General features: G+C 39.3%; 1 pseudogene; it reads left to right on the forward strand.

Moving 5' to 3' along the window:
• Positions 1-1,586: 1,586 nt before the first annotated feature.
• The window catches only part of LOC143645612 (eukaryotic peptide chain release factor subunit 1-like), a 68,767-nt pseudogene continuing 46,982 nt past the window's right edge, over positions 1,587-23,371 (forward strand).

The raw sequence follows: 23,371 nt of genomic DNA on the forward strand, positions 1-23,371 counted from the left end.
TTAGCTTATTTCCACAGCAACAGAATTAGTCATGTTCACCTGGCCAAATTGCCACCTGAACTGAACTACCAGATGTTTCCAATTTTAAAGAACTCTAGTAAACTCAGTAATTCCTGCCTTGAATGGATAGAGTCACATATCCATTCAATCAAAAAGTTCACATCCACAATGAATGGATTATATTTCCATGGCCACAATCTAACCAAGAGGTCCCACACCCAACTGAGTGGGTCAATATCCACGAAAACAATCTAATAAAAGATTTTCACCCTGAAGCAATATGTGTTGCCCCTCAAGATTAGATGTGGATTAAACCATGGCTTTTCTGGGGTACATAATAGTTTCAAACATCACATCAATTTTAGGGCTACAGTTCTATTTGTGTAAATGATAGAGCTCTTGAATCAAGGGTTTTACATTCACTCTCATGATCTTCTCTGTATGTCTTCATCAAATGCTCAGAAGAAAATGTGGGCATGGCTAGAAAAACTTCAGACAACTTCACTATAGTCATGGTCAGGTTCATGTGTCAACTTGGCCAGATGGTGGTACCTGTTTGTCTGGTTGGGCAAATGCTGACCTGTCTGTTTCCATGAGTACATTTCATAGAATTAAATCATGATCATGTCACCTGCATCCACAGCTGATATCAAGTGTAATCAGCCAAGGGATTGTCTTCTACAATGAGTGACATTTAATCTAATCAATGGGAGGCTTTTAGGGAGGGTTCCAAGGGGATATCTCTCTTCTTTTCCTGCTTTGGCTGATGAGCCTCTACAATGGAGTACATCCAGACCCTCCATCAGAGATGTCAGTTTCACAGCCTGCCCTATCGATTTTGGACTCTACAGTCCCATGGTTATGTGAGATACTTTTGTAAATTTTCTATTTACAGATATTTCCTTTTGATTCTGTTTCTCCAGAGAACCCTAATGCTGTGGTGTACACTGGAAGAGAAACCACACAATTCAAAATTGCATGCCAATTTGGAGACTTTATTAGATGGCCAGGAATAGCCTCAGAAACCTCCAGGAAAGAAGATTCAGAGAGTAGCCCCCAGAGGCTTTCAAGGTGAGCTGATAAAGGCTAAAATCATGCTGTGGTTTTGCAGTTGCTAGCCAGCAAACATAATCATAGAAGCAGAAAAATACCATTAGCTGTGGCCAAAACATATCCCATTCCCCCAGTTCCCTAACATTGTTTATAGTTTAATTCTTTGGTGCTTTCCCTGCTTGGGCCTGATTTATTGTTCCTGGCCATCCACACCTAACTAATACAGCTTGGTACAGGAGTGCTTCTTAAGAAACAGAATCTTAAAAATAAGTTATTATGATTGGTTATCTACTCTGACTGGACTCAGAGACATCAAAGACTCTGATTCCTGTAATCAGAATGATGCTGACAATCCATGGAGTGAGTTGGCCAAACGGATTGTCAAAATACCATAATTTGATTTTTCCAATGATTTGCTTACATGAAGCCAGCCAGGCTCTGGGGATAATGTTCTTGACACCTTCATGAAGTTTTGTGGAAATAGGAGGTACAGAGATGTTGACTGTTTGTTGTTAGTTACACTGTATACATTAATGACAGAAAGGGATGCACTTAAGGCTTCAATTGAGAAGCATACGCACTGTCTGAGAGATGTAAACACTTCTATGAGTGTCCTCAAAGAAAATCTTACCTCATGTAGCTGTAGCCTGGAGAGCTCTGAAAACAAGACTCAGAGTCTTATTGTTAGAGTAGCAACTTTACAATATAACCTGAAGTCTCAATCTTGTATGGTGTCTGTGGTTAAAATGAGGACATTAATTGGAAATGAATGGAACCCTGAAAAATGGGATGGTGACAAATGGATTGATAAAGATGACAGGGGTGAGGTTGGAGCCCTAGTTCATGCTGAGTCTTCTCTAGATAGCCCTTTAACAGTCTGCCCAGAGGACATAGCTACCCCACCTCCAGCCTGCCATGAGGTATTGGCCACCCAACCAGTGCCTGAAGGGATAAGACCTAAAATGATTAATCCTGTTTCACCAGATGAATCTGTAAGTAAATGTCCTGAAGCAAATGGCTTGAAAGATATTTCTGATTCTTTTCATGACCCACCCCCACCACCTGTCCTTTATTCCAGACCTATAACTAGACTAAAGTTCCAACAGGCCCCTAACGGTGAGGTACAAAATATCACACTTGAGGAGGTATGTCATGCTCTAGAAGAACTGTGTGAGCTGTTAAATTTATGTAGACAGAAATCTGAGGAATATGTGTGGTAAAGGATTCTAAGGGTGTTGGATAATGATGAGAGTAATATAAGGCTGAATCAGGCTGAATTTATTGATATGGGCCCACTAGGCAAAGATTTGGCATTCAATGTTATAACTGGAGGTGTTAGAAAAGGTATTAACAGTTTATTTGGATTGTTGGCTGAAACATGGATCAAAAGGTGGCCAACATTACCTAAGATTGAAAGACCAGAACTGTCCGGTATAATGTAGATGAGGAGATCCAGAGGCTTAGAGACATTGGAATTTTAGTGTGGATTTATCGTGCAAAGCTTGCTCTTACATGCCAGGAATGTTCAGAGGATGCACCTTTTGCCAGGAGAGTGAGAAATAACTTTGTGAGACTAGCACTGTCATCACTGAAGAGCTCCGTAGTTGCTCTTCCCTGTAGAACAGATATTACTGTGGGGACTGCTGTCACTGAACTAGAATCCTTAAACATAAAGTGGATGACTGGATCCTGAGTTGGAATAAGCCAGGTGGCAGCGTTGCCTAATTTTAGTCACCAAAGACAGGGTTGGTGTGGCTGTTCTAATAGACAGCAAACTCAAAGCAGGAGTCAAAATAAGCTGACTTGCCGAGATTTGTGGCATTGGCTAGTAAATCATGGGGTACCTAGAGGTACAATAGATGGGCAGTCAATGAAACTCTTGTTTTAGCTGTATAAACAGAAGAGTTCTAGGTCATCTGAGCAGATTTCTAACTAGAACTGCAAAAACACAGAGTCATGGTGCCTTAATCAATTTTCAGACCTGAAATCTTTTGCAGACCCAGAGCCCCTTGAATGAAGGGGTGGCCAGATCCCTTTTGGGGAGAACCCCGTTACACTGCCACAAATTTATACTGTTAATCTTCCTCCAAGCCTTCCCCAAGAAGACTGATGGACTTTGACCAGGGTAACTGTGTATTGGGGAAAAGGAAATGATCAGAGTTTGGAGATTATTAGACACTGGTTGGGAAATGACGTTAAATCCAGGGGACCCAAAACATCACTTTTCTCCACCATTGAGAGTTGTGGCTTATGGAGGTGAGATGATCAAAGGAGTTTGAGCTCAGGGTCATCTCACAGTTGGTCCAGTGGGCCCCTGGATGCATTCTGTCGTTATTTCCCCAGTTCCAGTATGTATAATTGGAATCAACATACTGAGCAACTGGCAGAATTCCCACATTGGCTCTCTAACGTTTGGAGTGAAGGTATTATGGCAGGAAAGTTGAAGTGGAAGCCACTAGAACTGCCCCTACCTGGCAAAATACTAAATCTGATGCAGTACTCAATTTCTGGGGGGATTGCAGAGATTACTGCCACTCTTAAGGACCTGAAGGATACAGAAGTGGTGATTTCCACCAAATTCTCATTCGACTTTCCTATTTGGCCTGTCCAGAAGACACTTGGGTCTTGGAAGATGACAGTGGACTAATGCAAATTCAACCAGATGGTAACTCCAATTACAGCTGCTGTTCTGCATGTGGTATCATTGCTTGAGCAAATCAGTACATCCCCTGGTACCTGGTATGCAGCTATTGATCAGGAAAATCATTGTTTCTTGATAGATGGTAGTAAAGATCACCAGAAACAGTTTGCATTCAGCTGGCAATGTCAACATCATGCTTTCAGTGCCATACCTCAGGAATACATAAACTTTCCAGGCCTATCTCATAATCTTGTCCACAGGGGTGTTGATTGCTTCTCCCTCCCACAAGACATCACACTGGCCCATTATAATTATGATATCATGTTGATAGAAACTCATGAGCAAGAAGTAGCAACTACTCTACACTTACCGGTAACGCATTTGTGTGTCAGACTATGGGAGAGAAATCCGACAAAAATGCAGGGGCTTTCCACCTCAGTGAAATTTCTAGGTGTCCAGTAGAACATGTTGAGGTATCCCTTCTAAGGTGAAGTTTAAGTTGCTGCATCTGGAGTCTCCTGCCACCTAAAAACAGCAACAGTGCCTTGTTGTTCTCTTTGAATTTTGGTGACAACATATTCCTCATTTTGTCGTGCCACTCCCACCCATTTATTGAATGGTGAGTTATCAAAAAGCTGCTAATTTTGACTGGGGACCTGAACAATAGAAGGCTCAGTAACAGGTCCAGACTGCTGTACAAGCTGCTCTGCCACTTGTACCATATGATCCAGCAGATCCAATGGTGCTGGAAGTATCAGTGGAAAAGAGAAATGCTGTTCGGCGCATTTGGCAGGACACTATAGGAGAATCACAATGCACATCCTTAGAATTTTGGAGAATAGCCTTACCATCTGCTGCAGATAATAACTCTCCTTTTGAGAATCAGCTTGACCTGAGTTGCTTATCATAAGTTGGGTGTTGTCTGAACTATCAAGTCGTAAAGTTGGGTGTGTGTAGTGGCACTCCCTCATTAAATGGAAATGGTATATATGAGATAGGGCCAGAAGAGGTCCTGAAGTCACAAGTAAATTAAATGGGGCAGTGGCCCAAATGCCCATGGTCTTCACTCCTGCCACATTATCTTCTCATTCCCAGACAAGAGCTATGGCCTCTTGGGTAGTTTCTTACAGTGCATTGACAGAGGAAGTGAAAACTTGGACCTGATTTACAAATGGTTTGGCATGATATGCAGGTACCACTCAAAAGCGCATGGATGCAGCACTGCAACCCCTTTTTGGGGTGTCTTTGATGTAAAGTGGTGAGATGAACTCCTCCCAGTGGGCACAACTTTGAACACTTCTCCTGGTTATTCATTTTGTTTGGAAGGAGAACTGGCCAGAGGTGTGTTTGTATACTGACTCATGGGATGTTGCTAATGATGTGGTCTCAGACTTGGAACCACCATAATTGGAAAATCGGTGACAAAGAGGTCTAGGAAAGGGGTATTGGATAGGATTTTCTGAGTTAGCTAATCACATGAAGATATTTGTGTTACACGTGAATGTGTACCAGAGGAAAACTTCAGCAGGGGAAGGTTTTAAGAATCAAGAGGATAAGGTGACCTTTTCTGTGGATACCAGTCAGCCTCTCTCCCAAGCAACTCCTGTCATTGTCCAATGGGCTCATGAACAAAGTGGGCATGTTGATAGAGATGGAGGTTGTGCATGGGCTCAGAAACATGGACTTACTATCACCAAGGCTGACCTGATGGCAGCCACTGCTGAGTGCCTAATCTGCCAGCAACAGAGACCCACACTCAGGCCCAAATATTGCACTATTCCCTGAGGTGAGCAGCCGGCTACATGGTTGTAGGTTGATTACATTGGACCCTTCCCTTCATGGAAGGGGCAGTGATTTCATCTAAGTGGAATAGACACATACTCTGGATATGGGTTTGCTTTCCCTGAACACAATGCTTCAGCCAGAACTACCATCCATGGGCTTACAGAATGCCTTATCCATCATCACAGTATTCCACACAGCTTTGCTTCTGATCAAGGAACACACTTCACAGCAAATAAGTGCAGGAATGGAAATGCACTCATGAAATGTTCTGCTCTTACCATGTTCCCCATCTTCCAAAAGCGGCGGATTGATAGAATGGTGGAATGGCCAAATGAAAATTCAATGATGGTGCCAACTATGTGGCAATATCTTGAAAGGCTGGGGTAATCATCTCCAGGAAGCTGTGTATGCTCTGAATCAACGTCCACTATATGCTGCTTATTCTAGTTTGCTGGCTGCCAGAATGCAACACACCAGGGGTGGATTGGCTTTCAATAAAAGGTGAATTATTTAGTTAACATACAGTACTTCAGAAGATAGGCAGCTAATTTTCAACTGAAGTTCTTTCTCACATGGCAAGGCACAGGGCGATCTCTGCTGGCCTTGTTTCCAGGCCTCTGGGTTCCAACAACTTTCCCTGGGGTGATTCCGTTCTGCATCTCTAAAGCATGGGCCGAGCTGTGAGTGCTGAGATGAAATATACTGAGCTCCTTGGGCTGTGCTACTTTGAGCTCTCTCATTTAAGCACCAACCAATTAAATCAAACATAATTTATTGCAGCAGACATGCCTCTTAGCCATCTGCAGATGTAATCAGCAACAGATGAGGTTCACATGCCATTGGCTCATGTCCTCAGCAACAGAACCAGGTGCCTTCACCCGGGCAAGTTGATCCCTGAACCTAACTGCCACAATGCTGTTTCTCCCATAGCCAGGATCCATGGGTCCAGGAACCAAATGGTGGAAACGGGAGTGGCACCACTCACTATTATCCCTAGTGATCCTCTAGGAAAATTGCCACTACCTGTCTCTGTGACCCTGAGCTTTGCTGGTCTACAGGTTTTAGTTACAAAAGGGGAGTGCTTCCAGCAATAGAAACAACAACAATTCCATCGAGCTGTAGTCTAAGACTACCGCCTGGTCACTTTGGGATACTCTTGCCCCTGGATCAATAAGCTAACAAGAGAAATACATTGCTGACTGGGGTGATTGACTCTGACTATCATGGGGAAAAAAGCTTGCGATTACACAATGGAGGTAAAGAAGAGTTTTCCTGGGATATAGGAGATACCCTAGGGCATCTTTTAGTACTACCATGCCCTGTTAAAATCAGTGGAGAATTGTAGCAACCCAATCCAAGCAGGAATACCAATGTCTCTGAAACTTCAGCAATGGAGGTTTGGGTCACCCCACAAGGCAGAGAACTATGGTCAGCTGAAGTGCTTGCTGAGGGTAAAGGGAACATCGAATGGGTAATAGAAGAACATAATGGTAAATATGATCTATGACCACATGATCAGTTACAGAAACAAGGACTGTAATGCTGTTTTGCTAGTGCTTTAATGTGTTTCCGGTTATACACGTGACAGTTGAATATTGTTAGGTGAAAAAAATGTCTTTCATCTTTTTCTATATAGAAATTAGATATGGTTTAAGGTGATGAGTGTAGCTGCCAAGTTGACAAGAGATGGACTATCATGATCAGGTTCATGTGTCAACTTGGCCAGGTGATGGCAACTGTTTGTGTGGTTGGGCAAGTGCTGGCCTGTCTTTTACTATGAGGACATTTTATAGAATTAAATCATGATCATGTTGGCTGCATCCACAGCTGATTCCATTTGTAATCAGCCAAGGGAAGTTTCTTCTACAATGAGGGATGGGAAATCTAATCACTGGAAATCTTTTAAAGAGGATTTAGAAGAGACAGGCTCACTTTCTGCTTCAGCTGGTGAACCTCTCCTGTGAAGGTCCTCCAGACCTTCTATTGGAGTCATCAGATTCATAGCCTGCCTGTGCATTTGTAGTCTATGTTCTCATGGTCATGTGAGATGCCTTTATAAATCATATATTTGTGAATATTTCCTGTTGATTCCCTTTTGATTCTAAACCCTAATACAGAACGCATAATCCCTCATTCTAGGAATCAGGGAACAATTCTGGGGTTTCTGCTAATTGCTAAGTATGTCTCTTCAATTTTTCCATTCCAAAACTTGGAAAATGACCACAAAATGTGTATGGGAGCACACTGGAACCTCTGTGAGAAGCACCAGAGCTAAAAATCCATAAATCACCTGAGTTCCATAAGCCAGTACTTTGAATCATGAATGAGACTGATGATTTGGGTCTCAAGGCAATAATGCCACTTTGGAGCCAGTATCCATGAAATATCTGATTACCTCCTTTCCCCCAGTGTACAGTTATCTTGGTAAGATGCTGCAGGTATCCTTGGGGTAGGATGGGAGAAACAATAACAGTATAAATTTTTGAGAGTTGAAACAGGTTCATTCCACGAGGGTACCTGGACTTCTCCTCATTTAAGAGGGTCTGCATCTATGAACTGTCTCTTGTATTAGAACTGATTAAGGGCTTGTGACTCTATTTCTGCAATTTGAGTTAGACTTGGCTTATCAGGTTTAAAACTCCTCTACTTATGCAACTCAAACAAGAATTCAGTAGACTTGTCCTCCATTTTCCTCCTAGGTACTGGATGATCTACTAACGAATGCTGTGAGTCTGTTAGTCAGATTATTTTGACTGCTGCTTTGAATCTTCTGTCATAAAATTATGGTAGCCACACTTACTCTGTCTCTAGCAATTAAGTGCTGCAATGTGACTTCTGCCAACTCAGGATCTGAGCACCATAATTGTATTGCAGGATTCCAGCTCAGTGACAGGAGTTCCACAGTAATAAGTGACCTATTGAAAAGGCTGCACAGATAACTCTTCAAGAAGGATGAAGCTAGGTGCACAAATACATTCATCCCCGTCTTTGTAAAAGAATGCAACCACTAAACATTCTTGGGCTATATGACCAAGTTTTCCATGATAAATCCACTCTAACATCCCAATCATTCTAAGCCATTGGATACCCTCCTCCATATTATACCAGGACAATATTTTCAATCAATCTCCAATATTATATCAGGATGATATAGACAAAGTCAACCACCTATTGGTCCATGTTTCAACAAACCACCTAAACAGATTGCTAATACATTTTCTAACTCCTTATGCCACAACATTGAATACATAATCTCTGCTAACTGGGGCCATATCAATAAATTAAACTTGATTTAACTTCATAGTCCTTCCACCATTATCCCATGCCCTTAATCTCCATTCCCACATACATTCCTGATTTCTGTCTATCTATATTAGAAAACTCTTGTCATTAATTTGGAGTGTAGCCTACTTCCTCATGGGTCACACTTTGTACTTCACATTCGAGGGCCTGTTGGGACTTTAGTTCAGCTATAGGTCTTGAAGAAAAGAGTGGTGCAGGGTTGGGTAATTAAAAGAATTAAGTTTCCTTCATAAAAATTACCTTAGGGCATTCTATTGGAGTTTTATTTGGTAAAAGAGGGCAAATCTTTCCAGGTAGAGAAGTGAGGGCTAATTCCCAGGGAATATGGTTACAGATTTAGCAGATACTGAAGGGTTAATCTCTTTAACATAAGTTGGATGGAAGGCTCCTCAGGTCAGACTGGAGGTCAGAAAGCTATTTTCCCAACAGAGGCTGTAGGTTGTGTAGCTGTTTTCTCAGGGAAAAGCTAGAGAATGTGTGGTTATTTCCTTAGGGCATGGTGGATATGGGAGTGTTGTTTCCTCAGGGAAGAACTTTAGAGGCTTATCTAGCAATGACTCAGCAGAATCCAGTCTTCCAATGTCTCCACTACCATCATTATCAATCCATATTCCTCATCTCAATTTTCAAGAACACATTCTTTTCTAATCAATGCCTTTACTTTAATAAGAGACACTCCACAAGGTTAAGATTTAGTTGACATTGTAAATTTGCTACTCACATAGTGAGACTCAGGGTCTGATTTTCAGAGATCTCATGTCTGTGGCTGCAGGAAATAAAATTTTCTTTCAGGACACGTGTAGATTTTTTACATCTTCCATATGGCATTTAAGTTGCAAATTTGAAGCCTTCAGCTCATCCCTTTCTCTTATAACAGTATCCAGCCTATTCAAAACCAGCCAACATCATTATATTTCTTAACTCCACAAAATTTTTAAGATGTCCAAAACACTTTCACACAGAGCCTTGGCTCATATCTCCTAAGTGTACGGTTAAGAGAACCAAAGGGTGATATTTTGTGTATCTGTTTTCCTAACTCATGCCATGGACTGTCAGTGCCATATTGGTTATTGGGAATAGAATCTTTGGAGCTTTTGAATCTAATATGAGTGTAAAATCAATTGTAAAATCCCATTTCTAAGATTCTGTTTCTCAAGAATCACTCCACATGCCAAGCTGTATTAGTCAGGGTTCTCTAGAAAAACAGAACTAACAGGAGATATTTGTCAAAGTGAGATTTTATAAAAGTGTGTCATGCTACTGTAGGTATGAATGAGTCTGAATTCTATTGGGGAGACTATGAGCTAGCAAGTTGTATGGAGACCTTTGGTAAATTCCCCAGGAGAGACTGGCTTGCTGAAATAGAGATGAAAGTTCTTTCTCCAATGTCTGCTGATGTCAACAACTACCCCTTAAAACTCTGACTGACTTCTGGAGAAGATGGCAGCTTAGTAAGGTGTGCGCATCTTAGTTCCTCCTCCAGAACAACTACTAAATAACTAGAAAGAGTACAGAACAGCTCCCAGAGCCACGACAGAGACCAGACACACAGTGTACCCCAGTCTAGAACGGCTGGACCGGCTACAAGACTCTGCTGCAGTGAGGTCCCCAAGCAGTGCGCGCTTCCCCAGGCCACAGTGGCTGGTGGTGGGCCACCCTCCCTCCCTTCTTTCCGGTCCGGCTGAGAGACTAGGATCAGCGTTTCCCCAAGCTGCGGCAGCCGGTGACCAGAGCCCCTCCCACACACATGGCTTCCCGGGCCAGCTAGGAGCCTCAGATTGGTGGTTCCCCAAGCCGTGGCACCCAGCAACCAGAGACCCTCCCACACACGTGGCTTCCCGGGCCAGCTGGGAGCCTTGGATCAGCGGTACCCCAAGCCACGGTGGCCAGCAACTGGAGCCCCACCCACATACACAGTTTCCCGGAACAGCTAGGAGCCTCGGATCAGCGGTTCCCCAAGCTGTGACACCCGGCAACCTGAGACCCTCCCACACACGTGGCTTCCTGGGCCAGCTGGGAGCCTTGGATCAGTGGTTCCCCAAGCCATGGCAGCTGGCGACTGGAGCCCCTCCCACTCATGCAGCTTCCCGGGCCAGCTGGGAGCCTCAGATCAGCAGTTCCCCAAGCCGTGGCAGCCGGCGACTGGAGACCCTCCCCCACAGATGACTTACTGGAGGGAAAGGAAAAAGTCTCCAACAGTAGAAGAGACTGAGTCCAACCTAACACTCAGTAGTAGAGATTGAGTCCAACTTAACACCATTAATGAACAACTTCTGACTACTAAAAATAAGCCCTCAGGTCAGGCAAAACTGATCAAGGCAGAAGTTTCCTATTGGGCAAACTGAAAAAGAGGAAAGGGGGTGAAACAGAGCCTTCTGCAGCTGTTTCTGTGGAAGCTTGGCTACCTCTGGGCGAAGCTCTGGGATTACACAGGTTGCAACTGCCCTGAATGCAGAGGCAGGCTGCCTTCAGGGCTCTCTACCACCTGAACCTTCCCGGCGGGAGAGGTGAAACACAACTCAGGTGGAATCCCTCTCTCAAGGAATTCAGATCCCAGGACTTCACAACTTGAAGTCATTAAAACCAACCTACAACCTTTCCTCTGTCTCCATCACACACCCATCAATGAGAGTCTTCCAAAGTTAAAGGAGCCACAACATTCTTTGCTGGTGGGACCAGCAGACAGAAAAGCGCCACCTACTAGGCAGGATAAGAAAAACAAAGCCCAGAGACTTCACAGGAAAGTCTTTCAACCTGCTGGGTCCCACACTCAGAGAAATCTGATTAAATGCCCAGACACCAGCAAAAAATAACAAATCACACCAGGAAAATTGAAGATATGGCCAAGACAAAGCAACAAACCAATAGCTCAAATGAGATACAGGAGCTGAGACAACTAATTCTGAATATATGAACAGAAATGGAAAACCTCTTCAAAAACCAAATCAATAAATTGAAGGAGGGCATGAAGAAGGCATAGGATGAACAAAAAGAAGAAATGGAAAGTCTGAAAAAACAAATCACAGAACTTATGGGAATGAAAGTACAGTAGAAGAGATGAAGCAAACAGTGGAAGCCTACAATGGTAGATTTCAAGAGACAGAGGTTAGAATTAGTGAACTGGAGGATGGAACATCTGAACAGAAACTATAGGGAAAAGAATGGAAAAATTTGAGCAGGGGCTCAGGGAATTGAATAATAATATGAAGGGCACAAATATACGTGTTGTGGGTGTCCCAGAAGGAGAAGAGAAGGGAAAAGGAGGAGAAAAACTAATGGAAGAAATTATCACTGAAAATTTCCGAACTTATGAAAGACCTAAAAATACAGATCCAAGAAGTGCAGCGCACCTCAAAGAGAATAGATCCAAATAGGCGTTCTCCAAGACACTTACTAGTTAGAATGTCAGAGGTCAAAGAGAAAGAGAGGATCTTGAAAGCAGCAAGAGAAAAATAATCCATCACATACAAGGGAAACCTAATAAGACTGTGTGTAGATTTCTCAGCAGAAACCATGGAAGCAAGAAGAGAGTGGGATGATATATTTAAATTGCTAAAAGAGAAAAACTGCCAACCAAGACTTCTATATCCAGCAAAATTGTCCTTCATAAATGAGGGAGAAATTAAAACATTTTCAGACAAAAATTCACTGAGAGAATTTGTGACCAAGAGATCAGCTCTGCAAGAAATACTAAAGGAAGCACTAGAGTCAGATATGAAAAGACAGAAGAGAGAGGTATGGAGAAGAGTGTAGAAAGAAGGAAAATCTGATTTGATATATATAATACAAAAGGCAAAAATGGTAGAGGAATGTATTACCCAAACAGTAATAACACTAAATGTTAATGGACTGAATTCCCCAATCAAAAGACATAGACTGGCAGAATGGATTTAAAAACAGGATCTGTCTATATGCTGCTACAGGAAACACATCTTAGACCCAAAGATAAACATAGATTGAAAGTGAAAGGTTGGGAAAAGATATTTCATGCAAATAACAACCAGAAAAGAGCAGGAGTAGCTACACTAATATCCAACAAATTAGACTTAAAACGTAAAACAGTTAAAAGGGACAAAGAAGGATACTATCTACTAAAAAAAGGAACAATTAAACAAGAAGACATAACAATCATAAATATTTACACACCGAATCAGAATGCCCCAAAATACGTGAGGAACACACTGCAATTACTGAAAAGGGAAATTGACACATCTACCATAATAGTTGGAGACTTCAATTCCCCACTCTCATCAATGGACAGAATATTTAGACAGAGGATCAATAAACAAACAGAGAAAATGAATATTACAATAAATGAGCTAGACTTAACAGACATTTATAGGACATTACACCTCATAACAGCAGGATACACCTTTTTGCCAAGTACTCATGGATCATTCTCAAATATAGACCATATGCTGGGTCACAAAGCAAGTGTCAACACATTTAAAAAGATTGAAATCATACACAACATTTTCTCGGATCATAAAGGAATGAAGTTGGAAATCAATAATAGGCAGAGTGCCAGAAAATTCACAAATATGTGGAGGCTCAACAACACACTTTTAAACAACCAGTGGGTCAAGGAAGAAATTACGAGAGAAATAAGTAAATATCTTGAGGTGAATGAAAATGAAAACACAACATATCAAAACCTATGGGACGCAGCAAAGGCAGTGCTAAGAGGGAAATTTATTGCCCTAAATGCCTATATTAGAAAAGAAGAAAGGGCAAAAATTCGGAAATTAACTGTCCACTTGGAAGAACTGGAGAAAGAACAGCAAACTAACCCCAATGCAAGAAAAAGGAAAGAAATAACAAAGATTAGAGCAGAAATTAATGAAATTGAGAACATGAAAACAATAGAGAAAATCAATAAGACCAGAAGTTCGTTCTATGAGAAAATCAACAAGATTGATGGGCCCTTAGCAAGATTGGCAAAAAGAAGAAGAGAGAGGATGCAAATAAATAAGATCAGAAATGGAAGAGGAGACATAACCACTGACCTCACAGAAATAAAGGACATAATAACAGGATACTATGAACAATATTACACTAATAAATACAACAATGTAGATGAAATGGACAAGTTCCTAGAAAGGCATGAACAACCAACTTTGACTCAAGGAGAAATAGATGACCTCAACAAACCAATCACAAGTAAAGAAATTGAATCAGTCATTCAAAAGCTTCCCAAAAAGAAAAATCCAGGACCAGACGGCTTTACATGTAAATTGTACCAAACATTCCAGAAAGAATTAGTACCAACTCTACTCAAACTCTTCAAAAAAATCGAAGTGGAGGGAAAGCTACCTAATTCATTCTATGAAGCCAACATCACCCTCATACCAAAACCAAGCAAAGGCATTACAAAAAAAGAAAACTACAGAGAAATCTCTCTAATGAATATAGATGCAAAAATCCTCAACAAAATTCTAGCAAATCGAATCCAGCAACACATTAAAAGAATTATACATCATGACCAAGTAGGATTTATCTCAGGTATGCAAGGATGGTTCAACATAAGAAAATCAATTAATGTAATACACCATATCAACAAATCAAAGCAGAAAAATCACATGATAATCTCAATTGATGCAGAGAAGGCATTTGACAAGATTCAATATCCTTTGCTGTTGAAAACACTTCAAAGGATAGGAATACAAGGGAACTTCCTTAAAATGATAGAGGGAATATATTTAAAAAACCACAGCTAATATCATCCTCAATGAGGAAAAATTGAAAACTTTCCCCTAAGATCAGGAACAAGACAAGGATGTCCATTATCACCACTATCATTCAACATTGTGTTGGAGGTTCTAGGCAGAGCAATTAGACAAGAAAAAGAAATACAAGGCATTAAAATTGGAAAGGAGGAAGTGAAACTATCACTGTTTGCAGACGGTATGATACTATACATTGAAAACCTGGAAAAATCCACAACAAAACTACTAGAGCTAATAAATGAGTACAACAAAGTAGCAGGTTACAACATCAAAATTCAAAAATCTGTAGTGTTTCTATACAATAGCAATGAACAAGCTGAGGGGGAAATCAAGAAACGAATTCCATTTACAAGTGCAACTAAAAGAATAAAATACTTAGGAATAAATTTAACTAAAGATACAAAAGACCTATACAAAGAAAACTACAAGAAACTGTTCAAAGAAATCACAGAAGACCTAAATAGATGGAAGGGCATACCATGTTCATGGATTGGAAGACTAAATATAGTTAAGATGTCCATCTTACCTAAATTGATTTACAGTTTCAATGCAATACCAATCAAAATACCAACAACTTACTGTTCAGAAATAGAAAAACAAATAAGCAAATTTATCTGGAAGGGCAGGGTGCCCCGAATTGCTAAAAGTATCCTGAGGAAAAAAAACGAAGCTAGAGGTCTCACGTTGCTGAACTTTAAGGCATATTATGAAGCCACAGTGGTCAAAACAGCATGGTACTGGCATAAAGATAGATATATTGACCAATGGAATCGAATAGAGTGCTCAGATATAGACCCTCTCATATATGGACTTTTGAGCTTTGATAAGGCAGTCAAGCCCACTCACCTGGGACAGAACAGACTCTTCAACAAATGGTGCCTAGAGAACTGAATATCCATATACAAAAGAATGAAAGAGGACCCGTATCTCACATCCTATACAAAAGTTAACTCAAAATGGATCAAGGATCTAAACATTAGGTCTAAGACCATAAAATAGTTAGAGGAAAATGTAGGGAGATAACTTATGAAACTTACAGTTGAAGGCGGTTTTATGGACCTTAAACCTAAAGCAAAAGCACTGAAGAAAGAGATAAATAAATGGGAGCTCCTCAAAATTAAACATTTTTGTGCATCAAAGAACTTCATCAAGAAAGTAGAAAGACAGCCTACACAATGGAAGACAATATTTGGAAATGACATATCAGATAAAAGTCTAATATCCAGAATTTATGAAGAGATTGTTCAACTCAACAACAAAAAGACAGCCAATGCAATTACAAAATGGGAAAAAGACTTGAACAGATGCCTCTCAGAAGAGGAAATACAAATGGCCAAAAGGCACATGAAGAGATGATCAATGTCCCTGGCCATTAGAGAAATGCAAATCAAAACCACAATGAGATATCATCTCACACCCACCAGAATGGCCATTATCAACAAAACAGAAAATGACAAGTGCTGGAGAGAATGTGGAGAAAGAGGCATACTTATCCACTGTTGGTGGGAATGTCAAATGGTGCAACCACTGTGGAAAGCAGTTTGGCGGTTCCTCAAGAAGCTGAATATAGAATTGCCATATGACTCAGCAATACCATTGCTAGGTATCTACTCAGAGGACTTAAGGGCAAAGACACAAATGGACATTTGCACACCAATGTTTATAGCAGCATTATTTACAATTGCAAAGAGATGAAAACAGCCAAAATGTCCATCGACAGATTAGTGGCTAAACAAACTGTGGTATATACATATGATGGAATGTTGTGCAGCTTTAAGACAGAATAAACTTATGAAGCATGTAACAACATGGATGGACCTAAAGAACATTATGCTGAGTGAGACTAGCCAAAAACTAAAGGGCAAATACTGTATGGTCCCACTGATGTGAACTAACATTTGAGAATAAACTTGGAATATGTCATTGGTAACAGAGACCATCAGGAGTTAGAAATAGGGTAAGATAATGGGTAATTGGAGCTTAAGGGATACAGACTGTGCAATAGGACTGAATACAAAAACTCAAAAATGGACAGGACAAAACTACCTAATTGTAATTTAATTATGTTAATACACTGAATGAAGCTGCATCTGAGCTATAGTTTTTTTGTATGTTTTTTTCTGTTTTTTATATATATTTTTATTTTTATTTTTTTTCTATATTATCATTTTATTTCTTTTTCTGCTGTCTTGCTATTTCTTTTTCTAAATCGATGAAAATGTACTAAGAAATGATGATCATACATCTATGTGATGATATTAAGAATCACTGATTGCATATGTAGAATGGAATGATTTCTAAATGTTGTGTTAGTTAATTTTTTTAATAAATAAAAATAAAAAAACTCTCTGACTGATTCGATTAAATTCAATAGATAGGATTTTGTCATTGTGGAAGATACTCTTCTTAGTTGATTGTAGATGTATTCAGTAATAGATGTAATCAAATGGCTGATGATTTAATAAACTAGCTTTCTGGCTTATTAATTTCAGTCGTGAAATGCCTTTGCAGTAACAATTATACCAGTGCTTACAAGTTGACCTCTTCTTGGCAAGTTGACACATGATCCTACCATCATGGTGATCACAAGCTATTGCAACCAAGAGAAATCATTCTGTAGTCTGAAAAGTATCTGCATTGCACATCTGTTTTGGTTTGATAAAGCTTCCAGAATGCAATATACCAGAAATAGGTTACCTTTTTATAATGGCAATTTATTAATTTACAATTTATGGCTCTAGACCATGAAAATGCCCAAAATAAACATCAACAAAATAACACTTGGCCTATGAAAAAAGGCTGCTGGCATCAGGGATACCTGTGTCACATGGGGAGGCATATAGCTGTTGTCTGCTTGTCTTTGATTCTGAGTTTTGCTGCTTTCATCTTCTTCCAGTGACTTCCTCTTTGCATACTGAAGGTCTTATCTTAGGTTCCCTTGGATTTTTCTCTCTGTGCATCCTTGGCTTTTTTGTCCTTCATCCTTTCATAAATGACTCCAGTAAAAAGGATTAAGGACCACCTTGAGTGGAATATGTCACAAGTCAATTGAAATCCAACAGACAACAGGTCTGAACTTTCAGCAATGGATTAAAAGAACATGGACTCTTCTGGGATACATAAGAGCTTTAATGCAACTCAGTGTCCAAGAATTGAAAATCTCTTATATTCTTTGCCAGGAATTTGACTGACATTTTTGGTCTGAACAACAGTAGGCATCCAACAATAACAACACACACAGAATATATTTCATGGAACTTTGAAGTCAGGAAAGGTACAGTAGAAGAGATGAAAAAACAATGAAAACCTACAATGGTAGAATTCAAGAGACAGAGGTTAGGAGTAGTGAACTGGAGGATGAAACATCTGAAATCCAACAAGAAACAGAATCTATAGGGAAAAAAATGGAAAAATTTGAGTAGGGGCTCAGGGAATTGAACAATAATATGAAGCACACGAATATACGTATTGTGGGTGTCCTGGAAGGAGAAGAGAAGGGAAAAGGAGGAGAAAAACTAATGGAAGAGATTATCACTGAAAATTTCCCAACTCTTATGAAAGACTTAAAATTATAGATACAAGCAGTGCAGCATACCACAAACGGAATAGATCCAAATACCCTTACCCCAAGACACTTACTAGTCAGAATGTCAGAGGTCAAAGAGAAAGAGAGGATCTTGAAAGCAGCAAGAGAAAAGCAATCCATCACATACAAAGAAAACCCAATAAGACTATGCGTAGATTTATCAGCAGAAATCATGGAGGCGAGAAGACAGTGAGATGATATATTTAAATTGCTAAAAGTGAAAAACTGCCAACCAAGAACTCTATACCCAGAAAAACTGCCCTTCAAAAATGAGGGAGAAATGAAAACATTTTCAGACAAAAAAATCACTGAGAGAATTTGTGACCAACAGACCAGCTCTGCAAGAAATACTAAAGGAATACAAAAACACAAAATAAAGAGGTGTGGAGAAGAGTATAGAAAGAAGAAAAATTAGATATGACATAAAAAATCCAGAAAGCAAAATGGTAGAAGAAAATACTACCTGTACAGTAATAACAGTAAATGTTAATGGATTGAACTCCCCAATCAAAAACATAGACTGGCAGAATGGATTAAAAAACAGGATCCTTCTACATGCTGTCTACAGGAAACATGTCTTAGATCCAAAGATAAACATAGGTTGAATGTGAAAGGTTAGGAAAAGCTATTTCATGCAAATAACAACCAGAAAAGAGCAGGAGTGGCTATACCAATATCTGAAAAATTAAACTTCAAATGTAAAACAGTTAAAAGGGACAAAGAAGGATACTATCTACTAATAAAAGGAACAATTCAACATGAAGACAATCATAAATATTTATGCACCAAACCAGAATGCCCCAAAATACATGAGGCAAACACTGAAAACGGAAATAGACACATCTACCATAGTAGTTTGAGACTTCAATTTCCTATTCTCTTTAATGAACAGAACATCTAGACAGAGGATCAATAAAGAAACAGAGAATTCGAATATTACAATAAATGAGCCAGACTTAACAGACATTTATAGGACATTACACCCCACAACAGCAGGATACACCTTTTTCTCAAGTGCTCATGGATCATTCTTAAAGATAGACTATATGCTGGGTCACAAAGAAAATCTCAACTAGTTTAAAAAGATTGAAATCATACAAAACAATTTCTCAGATCATAAAGGAATGAAGTTGGAAATCAATAATAAGCAGAGTGCCATAAAATTCACAAATATGTGGAGGCTCAACAACACATTCTTTTTTTTTTTTTTTTTTTTTAAAGAGAGAGGGAGGAAGGGAAGGAAAGACAGAGAGAAGGAAGGAAGGATGGAAGGAAGGGAGACATCTTTAAACATTTTCTTGTTTTATTATATTTTGTTTGTTTGTTTGTTTCTTACATGGGCTGGGGCCGGGAATCGAACCGGGGTCCTCCGGCATAGCAGGCAAGCACTCTTGCCCGCTGAGCCACCGCGGCCCTCAACAACACATTCTTAAACAACTAGTGGGCCAAGGAAGAAATTACAAAAGAAATCAGTAAATATCTCGAGGCAAATGAAAATGAAAACACAACATATCAAAATTTATGGGATGCAGGAAAGGCAGTGCTAAGAGGGAAATTTATTGCCCTAAAGGCCTATATCAAAAAAGAAGAAAGGGCAAAAATTCAGGAATTAACTGTCCACTTGGAAGAACTGGAGAAAGAACATCAAACTAACCCCAAAGTAAGCAAAAGGAAAGAAATAACAAAGATTTGAGTAGAAATAAATGAAATTGAGAACATGAAAACCATTGAGAAAATCAATAAAGCCAGAAGTTGGTTCTATGAGAAAAACAATAAGATTGATGGGCCCTTAGCAAGATTGACAAAAAGAAGAAGAGAGAGGATGCAAATAAATAAAATCAGAAATGAAAGAGGAGACATAACCACTGACCTCACAGAAATAAAGGAGGTAATAGCAGGATACTATGAACAACTTTATGCTAATAATACAACAATGTAGATGAAATGGAAAACTTCCTAGAAAGGTATGAACAACCAACTTTGACTTGAGAAGAAATAGATGACCTCAACACACCAATCACAAGTAAAGAAATTGAATCAGTCATTAAAAAGCTTCCCAAAAAGAAAAGCCCAGGACCAGATGGCCTCACATGTTAATTCTACCAAACATTCCAGAAAGAATTAGTACCAACCCTGCTCAAATTCTTCAAAAAAATCGAAGTGGAGGAAAAGCTACCTAATTCATTCTATGAGCCAACATCACCCTCATAGCAAAACCAGGCAAAGTTATTACAAAAAGAAAACTACAGACCAATCTCTCTAATGAATATAGATGCAAAAATCCTCAACAAAATTCTAGCAAATCGAATCCAGCAACACATTAAAAGAATTATACATCATGACCAAGTAGGATTCATCCCAGGTATTCAAGGATGGTTCAACATAAGAAAATCAATTAATGTAATACACCATATCAATAAATCAAGGGAGAAAAATCGCATGATCATCTCAATTGATGCAGAGAAGGCATTTGACAAAATTCAACATCCTTTTTTGGTGAAAACACTTCAAAGGATAGGAATACAAGGTAACTTCCTTAAAATGGTAGAGAGAATATATGAAAAACCCACAGCCAATATCATCCTCAATGGGGAAAAGCTTGAAACTTGCCCCTAAGATCAGGAACAAGACAAGGATGTCCACTATCTCCCCTGTTATTCAACATTGTGTTCAAAGTTCTAGCCAGAGCAATTCAACAAGGAAAAGAAATACAAGGCATCAAAACTGGAAAGAAAGAAATAAAACTATTACTGTTCACAGATGATATGATACTATATGCCAAAAACCATGAAAAATCCACTGCAAAACTACTAGAGCTAATAAAGGAGTACAGTAAAATGGCATGTTACAAGTTCAGCACTCAAAAACCTATACTGTTTCTACACACTAGTAATGAGCAATCTGAGGGGGAAATCAAGAAATGAATTCCATTTACAATTGCAACTAAAAGAATAAAATACTTAGGAATAAATTTAACTAAAGATACAAAAGACCTATACAAAGAAAACTACAAGAAACTGTTCAAAGAAATCACAGAAGACCTAAATAGATGGAAGGGCATACTGTGTTCATAGATTGGAAGACTAAATATAGTTCAGATGTCAATTCTACCTAAACTGACTTACAGATTCAATGCATTACCAATCAAAATCCCAACAACTTACTTTTCAGAAATAGAAAAACCAATAAGCAAATTTATCTGGAAGGGCAGGGTGCCCCGAATTGTTAAAAGTATCTTGAGGAAAAAAAAACAAAGCTGGAGGTCTCACGCTGACTGGCTTTAATGCATAGTATGAAGCCACAGTGGTCAAAACAGCATGGTACTGGCATAAAGATAGATATATTGACCAAGGGAATTGAATAGAGTGTTCAGATATAGACCCTCTCATCTATGGACATGTGATCTCTGATAAGGCTGTCAAACCAATGCACCTGGGACAAAACAGTTTCTTCAATAAATGGTGCCTAGAAAACTGGATATCCACATGCAAAAGAATGAAAGAGGACCCATATCTTACACCCTATGCAAAAGTTAACTCAAAATCGATCAAAGATCTAAACATTAGGTCTAAGACCACAAAACAGTTAGAAGAAAATGTAGGGAAATATCCTATAAATCTTATAATTGGAGGCAGTTTTATAGACCTTACACCCAAAGCAAGAGCTCTGAAGAAAGAAAGAAAGAAATGGGAACTCCTCAAAATTAAACACTTTTGTGCATCAAAGAAATTCATCAAGAAAGTAGAAAAACAGCCTACACAATGGGAGACAATATTTGGAAATGACATATCAAATAAAGGTCTAGTATCCAGAATTTATAAAGAGATTGTTCAACTTAACAACAAAAACAGCCAACCCAATTACAAAATTGGAAGAAGACTTGAATAGACACTTCTCAGAAGAGGAAATACAAATGGCCAAAAGGCACATGAAGAGATGCTCAATGTTCCTGGCCATTAGAGAAATACAAATCACAACCACAATGAGATATCATCTCACACCTACCAGAATGGCCATTATCAACAAAACAGAAAATGACAAGTGCTGGAGAGGATGTGGAGAAAGAGGCACACTTATTCACTGTTGGTGGGAATGTCAAATGGTGCAACCACTGTGGAAGGCAGTTTGGCGGTTCCTCAAGAAGGTGAATATAGAATTGCCATATGGCCCAGAAATACCACTGCTGGGTATCTACTCAGAGGACATAAGGGTAAAGACACAAATGGACATTTGCACACCAATGTTTATAGCAGCATTATTTACAATTGCAAAGAGATGAAAACAGCCAAAATGTCCATCGACAGATGAGTGGCTTAACAAACTGTGGTATATACATATGATGGAATATTATGTAGCTTTAAGACATAATAAACTTATGAAGTATGTAACAACATGGATGGACCTTGAGAGCATTATGCTGAGTGAGACTTGCCAAAAACTAAAGGACAAATGCTGTATGGTCTCACTGATATGAACTGACATTAGTGAATAAACTTGGAATATGTCATTGGTAACAGAGACCATCAAGAGATAGAAATAGGGTAAGATATTGGGTAATTGAAGCTGAAGGGATACAGACCGTGCAACAGGACTCGATATAAAAACTCAGAAATGGACAGCACAATACTACCTAACTGCAATACAATTATGTTAAAACACTAAATGAAGCTGCATGTGAGGATGATAGAGGGAAGAAGGCTGGGTACATAAATGAAGTCAGAATGAAACATATGTGTTAAAGATTGAGATGGTATAATCTAGGAATACCTAGAGTGTATAATAATAGTGACTAAATTAACAATGTATAAATTTAAAAGATGTTTTTGCATGAGGAAGAGAAAAGGAATATCATTATTGCAGGGTGCTGAAAATAGATGATAATTAATATTTTAAAATGTTATGTTATGTGTGAGATTAAAGCAAAAATGTTTATTTGTTACACAGTTTATATTTTGACTAGTGTATTTCCTAATATAACTTATGTAGATAGTTTGATTGAACACCATAAGTACTTGGAATCTCAGGTAGGTCATGAGATTTTGTAGGTTTGTCCAGAGTGATGCCCCGATGAATCCCAGAGTGATTTGATCAGTCAGTGGAAAAGTGTTTGCAAAGCCCCTTTTGGGGATTGGTGAAAACGGGTAGAAATTCAACTTCCCCAAGTTAAATTCTTGATATTCTCACAAGCAGTGTGGACAACCAAAGCTGTAGACTGAGCCCCCAGTCTTGGGGTTTGTTCATATGAAACTTAACCCCACAAAGTCTACTTAAAATTTA

Source organism: Tamandua tetradactyla, chromosome 9, assembly GCF_023851605.1.
Source record: "Tamandua tetradactyla isolate mTamTet1 chromosome 9, mTamTet1.pri, whole genome shotgun sequence".
NCBI classification, from domain to species: domain Eukaryota; kingdom Metazoa; phylum Chordata; class Mammalia; order Pilosa; family Myrmecophagidae; genus Tamandua; species Tamandua tetradactyla.